Raw genomic sequence first — 13,098 nt, forward strand, 5'->3', positions numbered from 1 at the left:
CAGGAGCTACGTGGGCTTGTAGCTCGCGTAGGCCTCGCTGCGTGGGCTGCTGCTCGCACGCACGCGCATGGGCGGCCCATCGTGGCTGCCGTGTATGTGTGCGTGAGTGTTTGTGTTCATGCACGATTCCTAAAACATGCAGAGTTCGGTTAATGATTAAATTCCTAATTCTATTAGATAAATTAATTAATTAGAGTTCTTGTAGGATTCTAGGTTTAATTAATTTGTATCTGAATAGGATTCCAATTCCCTTTCCATACCCCTATAAATATGTGGCCTGGGTTCACAATTTATAACGAGTTTCAAAGTATTCAAAGTGAGTTTTTGAGAAAAAAATTCAATCACACATCTTGCTCAAAAGTGCCGAAAATTCTAGTACCTTAAGGGCGATTCTAGTTGGTCAATCTTAAGGCGGATCCGGACGTGCTGTGGACTATCTACGGAGGGACGACACTTGGAGTCCTAAAGACTTGTTCTTGTTCTGTTCGGGCGCAGCTAGGGAGGGCACGCAACAAAGAGTATGCATCTAAATTATGCTATATGATTATGTGTAAATAATATGTATTCATGGGTTAATGGTTGTTTCCGCATGATTTATGTAATATCATATGTACCAGGAAATAATGCCCTTGGTCCAAGTATGCATTCTATGATAAGTCTAATAAATGCGGTTCAGTATTAATTAACAAGTTAATAATTCAGTGAGATCAAGCGAGCTGAATGCCTAGCTAGAGGCCGCTTCAGTTCAAGTGGAATTAATGATATTAATCCACAGCTTACTCTTGACTGAACCCGTAGGGTCACACAAATAGTACGTAAACGGATCAAGTATTTAATGGCATTAAATACTCCATCTATGAATATTCGGAATTGACGGATCTTGGTTTCAGTGGGAGCTGAGATCGTCACAAGCAAGAAATGAATACTCCGGAAACGATGATATTGCCGGAAACGGAAATATGGATCGTATCGGAAATATAAATATTATCCAAGTCGTAGATGTTGCCGGAAACGGAAACATGGTACGTATCGGAAAATATTATCGGAAATGGAAATATTGCCAGAATCGGAAATATTGCCGGAAACGGAAATATTGTCAGAATCGGAAATATTATCGGAATCGGAAAATAAATCCGGAAACGGAAATATTAAATATTTGTTCGAAACGGAAATTAATTCCGGAATCGGAAATATTAAATATTGTTCGTATCGGAAATGAATTCCGGAATCGGAAATTTAATCGGAAGCGTATCGTACGAATAAGCATCGGACGAGGCCTGCCGGACGAGGGCCCAGCACGAAGCCAGGCCATCGCCCAACAAGCCAAGCACGCCACACAAACAGCCAAGGCCACGCCAGGCCCAGGGCAAGGCCAGGCCCAGCAGGCCGAGGCAGCGCGCACAGCGCGCGCAGCGCGCGCAGGAGCTACGTGGGCTTGTAGCTCGCGTAGGCCTCGCTGCGTGGGCTGCTGCTCGCACGCACGCGCATGGGCGGCCCATCGTGGCTGCCGTGTATGTGTGCGTGAGTGTTTGTGTTCATGCACGATTCCTAAAACATGCAGAGTTCAGTTAATGATTAAATTCCTAATTCTATTAGATAAATTAATTAATTAGAGTTCTTGTAGGATTCAAGGTTTAATTAATTTGTATCTGAATAGGATTCCAATTCCCTTTCCATACCCCTATAAATATGTGGCCTGGGTTCACAATTTATAACGAGTTTCAAAGTATTCAAAGTGAGTTTTTGAGAAAAAAAATTCAATCACACATCTTGCTCAAAAGTGCCGAAAATTCTAGTACCTTAAGGGCGATTCTAGTTGGTCAATCTTAAGGCGGATCCGGACGTGCTGTGGACTATCTACGGAGGGACGACACTTGGAGTCCTAAAGACTTGTTCTTGTTCGGTTCGGGCGCAGCTAGGGAGGGCACGCAACAAAGAGTATGCGTCTAAATTATGCTATATGATTATGTGTAAATAATATGTATTCCTGGGTTAATGGTTGTTTCCGCATGATTTATGTAATATCATATGTATCATAACCTCACACAGAAAACGTCATCAACTCAGATGCTTTCACAATCATCAGTGAGTTGAAGAACATGTTCCAAGATCTGGCTCGAGTCGAAAGATTCGAGACTCATAGGCAAATTCTTGAGACCAAGCTTAAGAAAGGCGAGCCCGTAAGTCCACATGTTCTCAAAATGATTGGACTCATTGAGAATATGAGTCGGCTGGATCAGCAATTTTCTCAGGAAATGGCTATAGACACCATCCTCCATTCTCTTCATAGCGGGTATGATCAGTTCAAACTGAACTACAGTATGAATAGTCTGGACAAAACGCTCACTGAGCTTCACGGTATGCTGAAGACCGTTGAAAAGACGCTCAAAAGTGATAAGCAGGATGTGCTTATGGTGCGTGGGGGAAAGTTCAAGAAATCTGGAAAGTAGAGGAATGCTAAGAAAGGTGGCAACAAGGCCAGCCCAACTAAGCAAACTGGCGCCAAATCTGTAAAGAGGAAGGTCAGTCAACCCACTTCTGAATCCGAATGCTTCTACTGCAAGAAGAAGGGGCATTGGAAGAGAGATTGCTTGAAGCTAAAGGAAGATCAGAAGAACGGAACAGTCGTTCCATCTTCAGGTATTTTCGTTATAGACTGTATACTTGCTAATTCAACTTCTTGGGTATTAGATACAGGTTGTGGCTCACACTTATGTTCCAATCCACAGGGACTAAGAAGAAGTAGAAAGTTAAGCAAGGGTGAAGTCGACCTACGAGTGGGAAATGGAGCACGGATTGCTGCATTAGCTGTAGGAACTTATTATTTGTCGTTGCCCTCCGGGCTAGTTTTGGAACTGGAAGAGTGTTTCCATGTTCCAAGTCTTACTAAAAACATCATTTCAGTTTCTTGCTTAGATGCTAAGGGATTTTCCTTTTTAATAAAAGACAATAGTTGTTCGTTTTATTTTAAAGAGATGTTTTATGGATCTGCTAGATTAGTCAATGGACTTTATTTATTAGATCACGACAAACAAGTATATAACATAAATACCAAAAAGGCCAAAAAGGATGATTCAGATCTCACCTATCTGTGGCATTGTCGATTAGGCCATATAAACTTGAAACGCTTAGAAAGACTTCAAAAGGAAGGAATTCTAGAACCATTTGACTTAGAGGATTATGGTAAATGCGAATCATGTTTCCTTGGCAAAATGACAAAGCAACCTTTCTCTAAAGTTGGAGAAAGAGCAAATGAACTATTGGGTTTAATCCATACAGATGTATGTGGACCAATGAGTACAAATGCTACAGGTGGTTTCAGCTACTTTATCACTTTCACTGATGACTTCAGTAGATATGGTTATGTCTACCTAATGAAGCATAAGTTTGAATCCTTTGACAAATTCAAGGAATTTCAGAGTGAAGTAGAGAATCAATTAGGCAAGAAGATTAAAGCACTGCGGTCTGACAGAGGCGGTGAATATCTGAGCTATGAATTTGATGACCATCTGAAAGAATGTGGAATTCTATCAGAATTGACTCCTCCTGGAACACCACAATGGAACGGTGTGTCGGAACGGAGGAACAGAACCTTGCTAGACATGGTCAGGTCAATGATGGGTCAGGCCAAACTTCCATTAGAATTTTGGGGACATGCACTAAATACAGCTGCACTCACTATAAATAGAGCTCCGTCTAAAGCTGTCGAAAAGACTCCATATGAGTTATGGTTTAGAAAGCCTCCAAATGTGTCTTTTCTTAAGATTTGGGGATGTGAAGTATACGTCAAACGATTAATTTCAGACAAACTTCATCCAAAATCTGACAAATGTATCCTTGTGGGCTATCCAAAGGAAACAAAGGGGTATTACTTCTACAATACATCTGAGAACAAGGTGTTTGTTGCTCGAGATGGTGTCTTTTTGGAGAAAGATCACATTTCCAAAATGACAAGTGGGAGAAAAGTAGACCTCGAAGAAATTCGAGTCGAACAAAAAACTCTAGAGAATGCTCAAGATGACATTCAGGATGAAACTCAGAGATCTTTAGAAGAATCTGGTGAGAATCATGGTCAATCTAGAAATGTTACCCCGCGTAGATCGCAAAGATATAGATCTCAACCGGAAAGGTACTTAGGTATTTTGACGAACGAGAGCTATGACGTTCTATTACTTGAAAGTGATGAACCTGCGACTTACAAACAAGCTATGACGAGCCCTAGCTCCAAGCAATGGCAAGAAGCCATGCAATCTGAATTAGACTCCATGTCTGAAAACCAAGTATGGGATTATTTGCCAGATGGCTACCAAGCCATTGGAAGCAAATGGGTTTTCAAACTGAAAAAGGACAAGGATGGGAAACTTGAAGTTTTCAAAGCTAGATTGGTTGCAAAAGGTTACAGGCAAGTCCACGGTGTGGATTACGATGAAACTTTTTCACCAGTTGCAATGCTAAAGTCTATTCGGATAATGTTAGCAATCGCTGCATATTACGATTACGAAATATGGCAGATGGATGTCAAAACCGCTTTCTTAAACGGCGTTTTAACATAAACCGTGTTTATGACACAACCTGAAGGTTTTGAGGATCCAAAGAATGCTAAAAAGGTATGCAAGCTAAAGAAGTCAATCTACGGATTGAAGCAGGCATCCAGGAGCTGGAATATACGTTTTGATGAAGCAGTCAGTGACTTTGGTTTCATCAAGAACGCAGACGAATCTTGTGTATACAAGAAGGTCAGTGGGAGCAAAATTGCTTTCCTAGTATTATATGTCGACGACATATTACTTATCGGAAATGACATTCCTATGTTGAACTGTGTCAAGATTTGGCTTGGGAAATTTTTTTCGATGAAAGATCTAGGAGAAGCACAGTACATATTGGGCATCAAGATTTACAGAGATAGATCTAAAAAGATGATTGGACTTAGTCAAAGCACTTATATCAATAAGGTGCTTGATAGTTCAAGATGGCAGACTCCAAGCAAGGCTACCTACCCATGTCTCATGGAATAACTCTAAGCAAGACTCAGTGCCCAAAAACACTTGAAAAGCGTAGACGAATGAATGGGATTCCATATGCATCATTGATTGGTTCAATAATGTATGCTATGATATGTACACGCCCGGATGTTGCGTACGCACTCAGTGCTACGAGCAGATACCAGTCAGACCCAGGAGAGGCGCATTGGACTGCTGCCAAGAATATTCTGAAGTACCTGAAAAGGCACAAAGATGACTTCCTGGTCTATGTTGGAGATGATGAATTAATTGTTAAAGGCTATACGGACGCAAGTTTCCAAACCGACAAAGATGATTTCAGATCACAGTCTGGGTTTGTCTTCTGCCTCAACGGAGGTGCAGTAAGCTGGAAAAGTGCTAAGCAAAGCACCATTGCAGATTCTACAACTGAAGCGTAGTACATTGCTGCACATGAAGCAGCAAAGGAAGCTATATGACTAAGGAAGTTCATAGGTGAACTTGGTGTAGTCCCCTCCATTAAAGGACCAATAGCCCTGTATTGTGATAATAACGGAGCTATTGCACAGGCAAAGGAGCCTAGACACCACCAGAGAGTCAAGCATGTACTTCGTAGATTTCACCTTCTATGAGAGTTCGTTGAAAGAAAAGAAGTCGAGATAAACAAGATTGGAACAGATGACAACATATCAGATCCATTGACTAAACCTCTGCCGCAGGCGAAGCACAACTCGCACACTGCACCTATGGGAATCAAGCATATTGGAGAATGGCTTTGATATCCCTGTTTAATGTTTTAAAGTTTTAGAGTTTAAATCTTTGTAAAACATTATTGGTTAATCATTCACAATAAATGAAAAGAATTCATTTTTCCATTTAATTTGTGGTTTATTAAATGATGAGTCCCTTCAATTTGACGATATATTCAAGATAGACTGTCACGACCAGTCCTGTGACTAAGAAATGTCTATCAAGTGACATTGAATGTCAAAGGTTGAAAATGGTCCCTAGTCGGAGTTTTCTATAAAATTGGACGCATAGAAAACGTTAGACGATTAGAATGCATGATGACTAGTAGTTCTGTTTCTTGAACTATGTGGACATGGCAATGTCATAATCATTTGCATAGATACTTACTTTGGGAAGACTAGTATCGGACAAGACCTATGAAACTTTACTGTAAGAGATGAAAATCTGTCATAAGTAAATTTCATTAAAATTATTAGAAACTAAATCCTCAATACCTGAGTGATTTGAGATTACTTGTTTGAGAACTGGTTGCTTTGACGTTGACCAACCGTCGCACCGTAAAAGGAGGCTATAAAGGCAACGCTCAGGTAATCACCTATCAAACGAAGTCTAATCTCAAGATTGCAAGATTGGGATTGTCCTCCCATAAATCGGGATGAGATGCTTAAAAGTTGTACAAGGCCACTCGGAGAGCTAGAAACTGTGAAATGCATGGCCGTGCTCGGATGAATCATAGGCTATGATTATCTGTTTATTTGATCAGTTGAACTCTGAAACCGAGGAACACCTCTGGACATAATAAGGATGACAACTCTTACCTTATGTTCAAGAGCAAGCATCGAGCGACAAAGGAATTAGGAAATGCACACTTGTCCCTAAGGACAAGTGGGAGACTGAAGGAAATAGTGCCCTTGGTCCAAGTATGCATATAATATTAAGTCTAATAAATGCGGTTCAGTATTAATTGACAAGTTAATAATTCATTGACATCAAGTGAGCTGAATGCCTAGCTAGAGGCCGCTTCAGTTCAAGTGGAATTAATTATATTAATCCACAGCTTACTCTTGACTGAACCCGTAGGGTCACACAAATAGTACGTAAACAGATCAAGTATTTAATGGCATTAAATACTCCATCTATGGATATTCGGAATCGACGGATCTTGGTTTCAGTGGGAGCTGAGATCGTCACAGGCAAGAAATGAATACTCCGGAAACGATGGTATTGCCGGAAACGGAAATATGGATCGTATCGGAAATATAAATATTATCCAAGTCGTAGATGTTGCCGGAAACGGAAACATGGTACGTATCGGAAAATATTATCGGAAATGGAAATATTGCCGGAATCGGAAATATTGCCGGAAACGGAAATATTGTCAGAATCGGAAATATTATCGGAATCGGAAAATAATTCCGGAAACGGAAATATTAAATATTTGTTCGAAACGGAAATTAATTCCGGAATCGGAAATATTAAATGTTGTTCGTATCAGAAATGAATTCCGGAATCGGGAATTTAATCGGAAGCGTATCGTACGAATTAGCATCGGACGAGGCCCGCTAGACGAAGGCCCAGCACGAAGCCAGGCCATCGCCCAGCGAGCCGCACGCAGCAACGCACGCCTCGACCAGGCCCAGCGCAAGGCCAGGCCCAGCCAAGGGCGCGCGCGCGCGCAGCACCGCACATGGGTTGTGCGCTTGTCGTGGGCCGCAAGGCCTGCGCGGGTGCACGGCTTGTACGATGCGTGTGCGGGAAATCCTAATCCTATTAGGATTCGTGCGAAGATTAAAATCCTAATCCTATTAGATTTGCTTTGTTATTTAGAGTCCTAATTAAGTTCTAATTAACAAATCCACATCCTAGTAGGATTACAATTCCTTTTCCATACCTCTATAAATAAGGGCCTAGGGTCATTATTTATATATACGATTCAAGTATTCAAAGTGATTTTTGAGAGCAAAAATTCAGTCATATAATTGCCTACAATAGCCGAAAATTCTAAGTACCTTAAGGGCGATTCTAGTTGGTCAAACTTAAGGCGGATCCGGACGTGCTGTGGACTATCTACGGAGGGACGACATTTAGAGTCCTAAAGACTTGTTCTTGTTCGGTTCGGGCGCAGCTAGGGAAGGCACGCAACAAAGTGTATGCATCTAAACTATGCTAAATGATTATGTGTAAATAATATGCTTTCCTGGCTTTATGGTTTTTCCGCATGATTTATGAATTGTCATATGTATCATAACCTAACAGGGGGTGCTCGCAATAAAGCCCTTTACTTAGTGGTTGGATGCAAAGGACAAAACATCCCCCTAGCGCTCGTAGATAATGGTTCGGCGGTTAATGTCTGCCCATTGCGAACCGCCCATTGCTTGGGGCTAGGAAGCGATGACTTCCAAACCTCCTCACAAGGGGTACGAGCTTATGATAAAGCCCGAAGGCCTGTGTTGGGAAAAATCAACCTTACCATACAAACTGGGCATGTGGCACGCACCACGGAGTTTCAAATAATCGACATCAAGCCCACTTTCAACCTCCTCTTGGGGCGACCTTGGCTCCACGATTTAGGAGGTGTGGCTTCAACCTTGCACCAAATGGTTAAACTTAACCATAACGGGGTAATACTAGAAATCCGCGCCCCTCCTCTCGACGTCAGTTGTACTATGGTTGGAACGGCCGAAACTGCAGATGACCTTTATGTGTTTCAAATGGAAGAAGCAATCCAGTTCATCGAAGATTATGATCCAGCATTCCTAGACCCGCATGTATCCCGAGTCATCCCTAGAATGCTGTTAGCTCAAGGCTATTTCCCAGGAACCCCATTGGGCATAAGGAAGAAGGAATGCATATTCCATCCTTTTCCCGAAAAATCTACTCCCTTTGTCTTAGGTTATGAACCAACGGAGGAAGATATTGCTGACTGCCTATCTAGGCTACGCCTTAACAAAGCCAAACAAACCACCCTCCTTCCCCCATATCAAAGGACCCTTAACGGGATGTTTGTACGGGAAGGAGAAGAACACCCATGCTGTGATTTCCCTGAACCCTTCGTTCAGGATGGCTTGCTAAAACCCGGATTTGAAATTTTCATGACTGCCACACCTTGGATGAGGCACCCCACCTCACCAAGACTAAAACAGCTGAAATATTGGACAACCAGGCTCTATGGACATTGTTTAACGAATCGAGGCCTATGGAGAACGAGACTGTGATAACTACCCTAGCTTTACAAGATGAAGGTTTTGATCCAACCCGGTTAATCTCTCCTGCATCAACACTAGAAGAGGTCGGGAACGGATGGGTGAAGATATATCAGTGGGTCAATGCAAAAGGAATGGAATTCAAGATGAGTACCGGTGAAGGACCAAAGTTTTATGAGACTAAACCCCAGGCTTGAGCCACATAGGGCACCATTAGTAAAAAGCGCCTAGTAGTTCTTTAGATTGATAGAAAAAATAATAGAGACTTTGGATGGTCCTAAGGCCCTTTAGAATATGGGTCAGTTTTATTTCAGTGTGTTTTCCTTACTTTCCCAAATCAATAAAGGCGTAATATTTTTTCCTAAAAATTTTATTCTAACACTAAATACACACCAAATGTACTTGCAAAATAAAAAAAATAATAAAGAAACGGCCCACTATAGGCCCAACAAACAAAGCCCACTCGGATTTGAAATAATGCCATGTGAACCAGTTCCCGAAACCCACAAAATAAACCACACTATCCCTAAAAAGCCAACCAATGTCATCATGAGAGCCAACCCATGCAACCCAAAATCAAAAAGAAATCAAAAATTCAAAACAAATGCAAATGTTACCAAAAAATAAATTCATAAAACGTAGAACCCACCGACAGCTTTCACATAAGATTCCATCATACCCTCCACAAAGATCTTCATAAGTTCCGCACACTAACTCCATTTTCAAAACTGTTTTGAGTCACCAATAGAAAAAATTAATCTGGACAAAAATACGTTTCACGCTAACAGTCAAAAAACCTCCAAAACAGCCTCAAAATTAACTTTAACTATGAAGCAAAATATCAAGGCAAAAAAAAAACGAAATAGAAATAAACGCAAGAACATGTGAAGCAAAACGTCAAAATTGACCGCCCAAGTTATTTTCAGCGCCCAGGGCTGGGCGCCGAAATTTCTGACGCCCCAGCCTGGGCGTTGAAACTCTCTGCCTGCCAAAGTTTTCCTTTTTTTCGAAAAGTGCTCGTCATTTTATCCGCACGCAACGGAAAAATAACGAACACTTGGGGGGTACAGTGCGTATCCAAATAGGTTTACCAACAAATTGGTCGAACTTTTCGCAACCTATGGAAAACGGCAGATGAAAATAATGGCAAATACTTCACTCATTTGACCGATTAAGTAATATGTTTCCACTTCAGGACATATCTACCGAGATCCGGCATACTAGAACTTATTCTAAAGCTAAGAACTACGCGCGACCTGATTCTGACAAGATACGTAGGCAATCCTTACCAAGAATTCGGTCCAAATAATAATAACAGAATTATATTCTTTGTCTAAAAAGTGTTAAACGTATAAACAAAATTGAATGGAAACTAAAAATATGCCTTTATTAAAATATAATAAGAAGGAAAACAAAGTGCTAGGAACAAAAACAAACACAACTGAAATAAATAAAGGGCACCTACACCCTAGCAAGAACTACACTACTCTAGTTCTTCCGGATCATCAAATAAAGTCTTGTAGAGAGCAATGTTCGCAGGATCCACCCCCACAATCTTCTGCGCTGCCCCAATATCAATCTCCATAAGAACCGGCTCTTGGACACTAACTTCCAAAGATGCCAAAGCTTTAGAAACATTTTCAGTTATAGCCCTGATAGGCGTGTCGCGTACCTAACAAAAATAACCTAACAAGACCACTACTATGTAGACGGGCAAGCAAGGGTCGGATCCCAAGAGACTATGGTTCAACCAATTATATAGACTCAAGCAATTACTAAGCAAGTAAACAATTCAAATAAATGATAATCAATAACTAAAGAACTAATTAAAGCGATTAAACTAAATAATAAGATAAATCAATACTAAAGACATCCAAGATCAAGCATCACCACGAATACAATTAATGCAATAGTCGTTCTACCCCTAACATATAATTCAATTGATTAATGAGGAAAAGCAATCCCTATATAATACCATTGGTCTCTCCCGAGTTATCAATGGCTTCTCTAATCACAATCAAACCTACTTCCGTGGAATCATGCAAGTTAAAGACCTTGAACACATTACTCTAACTTCCTACTCATCCATTCAACTACTCCCGTGATGAACTTCAAACCCTTAATTGATTTATTCAAACCCGTCAAAACCCAACTCCCGTTGTGATTAAAACAATGGATTAATAACAATACTAGTTATCCCTAATCTAATATTGGCATGAGCACAATCAATTAAGCATATCAATTGCAATTATCATTAAGGAAATTAAAGAATTAAATCATGCATTAATCGTATTCGGGTTCCGCTAGATCTCGGAATAAGGAAACTACTCGCACATATTAATGAAAATAATAATGATAATCAATAAAGAAAACATAATTAACAATAATAAAATAAGAGAATTTAGAGAAGAAATCAATACTTGGAATTAATTATCAAATCTTGAATCTTGAAAGCAAAACCCTAGAAAATAGTATGGAAGAACGTAATACCCAAAAAGAAGTCTAAAAGTAATATCTGAAAAAAATAATAAAAAGTCCTCCAATAAAAGACTATCTAAAGCCTATTTATATCCTAGCATAAAACTAGGTATTTTTATCCAAATAGGACTCTCAAACGCCACCAAAACGAGCTGCCACAAGTGGGTTGTGGCACGAAGAAAACTGCCACAACCGGGCTGTGGAACGGACTGTTTGCTTCTGTTCTGCTCCAATGTCGACGCCCACAACCAGGTTGTGGCCAAAAGATTGCACGCCACAACTAAGTTGTGGAGCAGGCTTCCACGATGCTCCATTGATGCTCCATTAGTGCTAGAAACGCTCCATATAAAGAAATTTCTCGCGATTAAAATAAATTCCACGCAAATCGAGCCTTATTCCTACAAAAACAAAAACAAACAAACCGAGAAGAGCAATATCGAAATAGGAAGAATAATAGCTCAAAAAGACTAGGAGAATGAAGAAAACACAATAAAATATGACCAAATATCACATATAAATCATGTATAATATCGTGTTATCAAATTCCCCCAAGCTAAACCTTTACTCGTCCTCGAGTAAAGTGACGAATAAATAAATCAATACTTCACCCCAAAAGTAAATCAAAATCAAGAACAACCAATTCAAGGTAAATCTAACAAATACGCTTCAAAATCAACCAATCTCATCCATCCAATCACTCATCCTCCCTAACAGTTGTCAAATAGAGCAAACCACAAGAGCATATAGAATTCAAGACTAGTGCTCACACACTTGACTCTCATTTATGTGGCGAGTAAAAGATGTACTCGATCGCTCTCCATCCCAACCTCATCATATGAACGATGCCCTCCCAACTCACGCACTCGTGTGTTTAAAAAGACATACACTCAACCTAATAGTCGACTCGGAATATGTCAAGTCATTCCTTGCATTGATAAGCAACTACCTTCACATTCACACAACTCTATGCACAAAGGTCGGAAGGTCTTTAAAGCTTGTAATGTAAGGTTAGGGTAAAGGGTAGGAAATATTTGGGAAAACGTGAGAGAAAAGCTATGCTTAAAGGGAGCCAAATCCTAACAAAATCAAGGTCAAAAATAAATAATGACCAATCATCTCCAACATACTCAACTCCACCAAAAATCCACCAAATATAACCCCAAACATATCAAACAATCCCAACACTTACAAATTTCACTCATAAAAATATAATAATGTAACACTTGAGCGAATAACAAACTTTAACTCTCAAATTTGAAATTTTCATTGAAACTCAAATATTTTCTTACTTTCTTTTAATCAACCTTCACTTAGAACATTGAGCATATGACAAATTTTTTTCTTTTTTTTTCTTTTTTTTTTTTTTTTTTTTTTTTCAACATCATGCTTTATTTTTTTCTCGAAAGATTTAACTTCCATAATCATCAAAAATAAACCACAATCAAGAACAAATAACTTCTCATAACCACCCAAATTGTGCAAATAATAAGCACACTACAAAGTCCCTCGCCTCACTCACTAATAGCTCCCCCAAGCCAAGCTTGGGACTAGTAACCGACGAGGCAAAATTGGCTTGTAATGTGGCTAATAAACAACAAAAAGGTCATGGCAACAACATGGGTAGCAAGAAGGGAACAAATGTATCTAATATCGTCTGAAGGCCACCTAAATAAAATGAACGCCTTCGT

This window comes from Spinacia oleracea, chromosome 1, assembly GCF_020520425.1.
Source record: "Spinacia oleracea cultivar Varoflay chromosome 1, BTI_SOV_V1, whole genome shotgun sequence".
Lineage (NCBI taxonomy): Eukaryota > Viridiplantae > Streptophyta > Magnoliopsida > Caryophyllales > Amaranthaceae > Spinacia > Spinacia oleracea.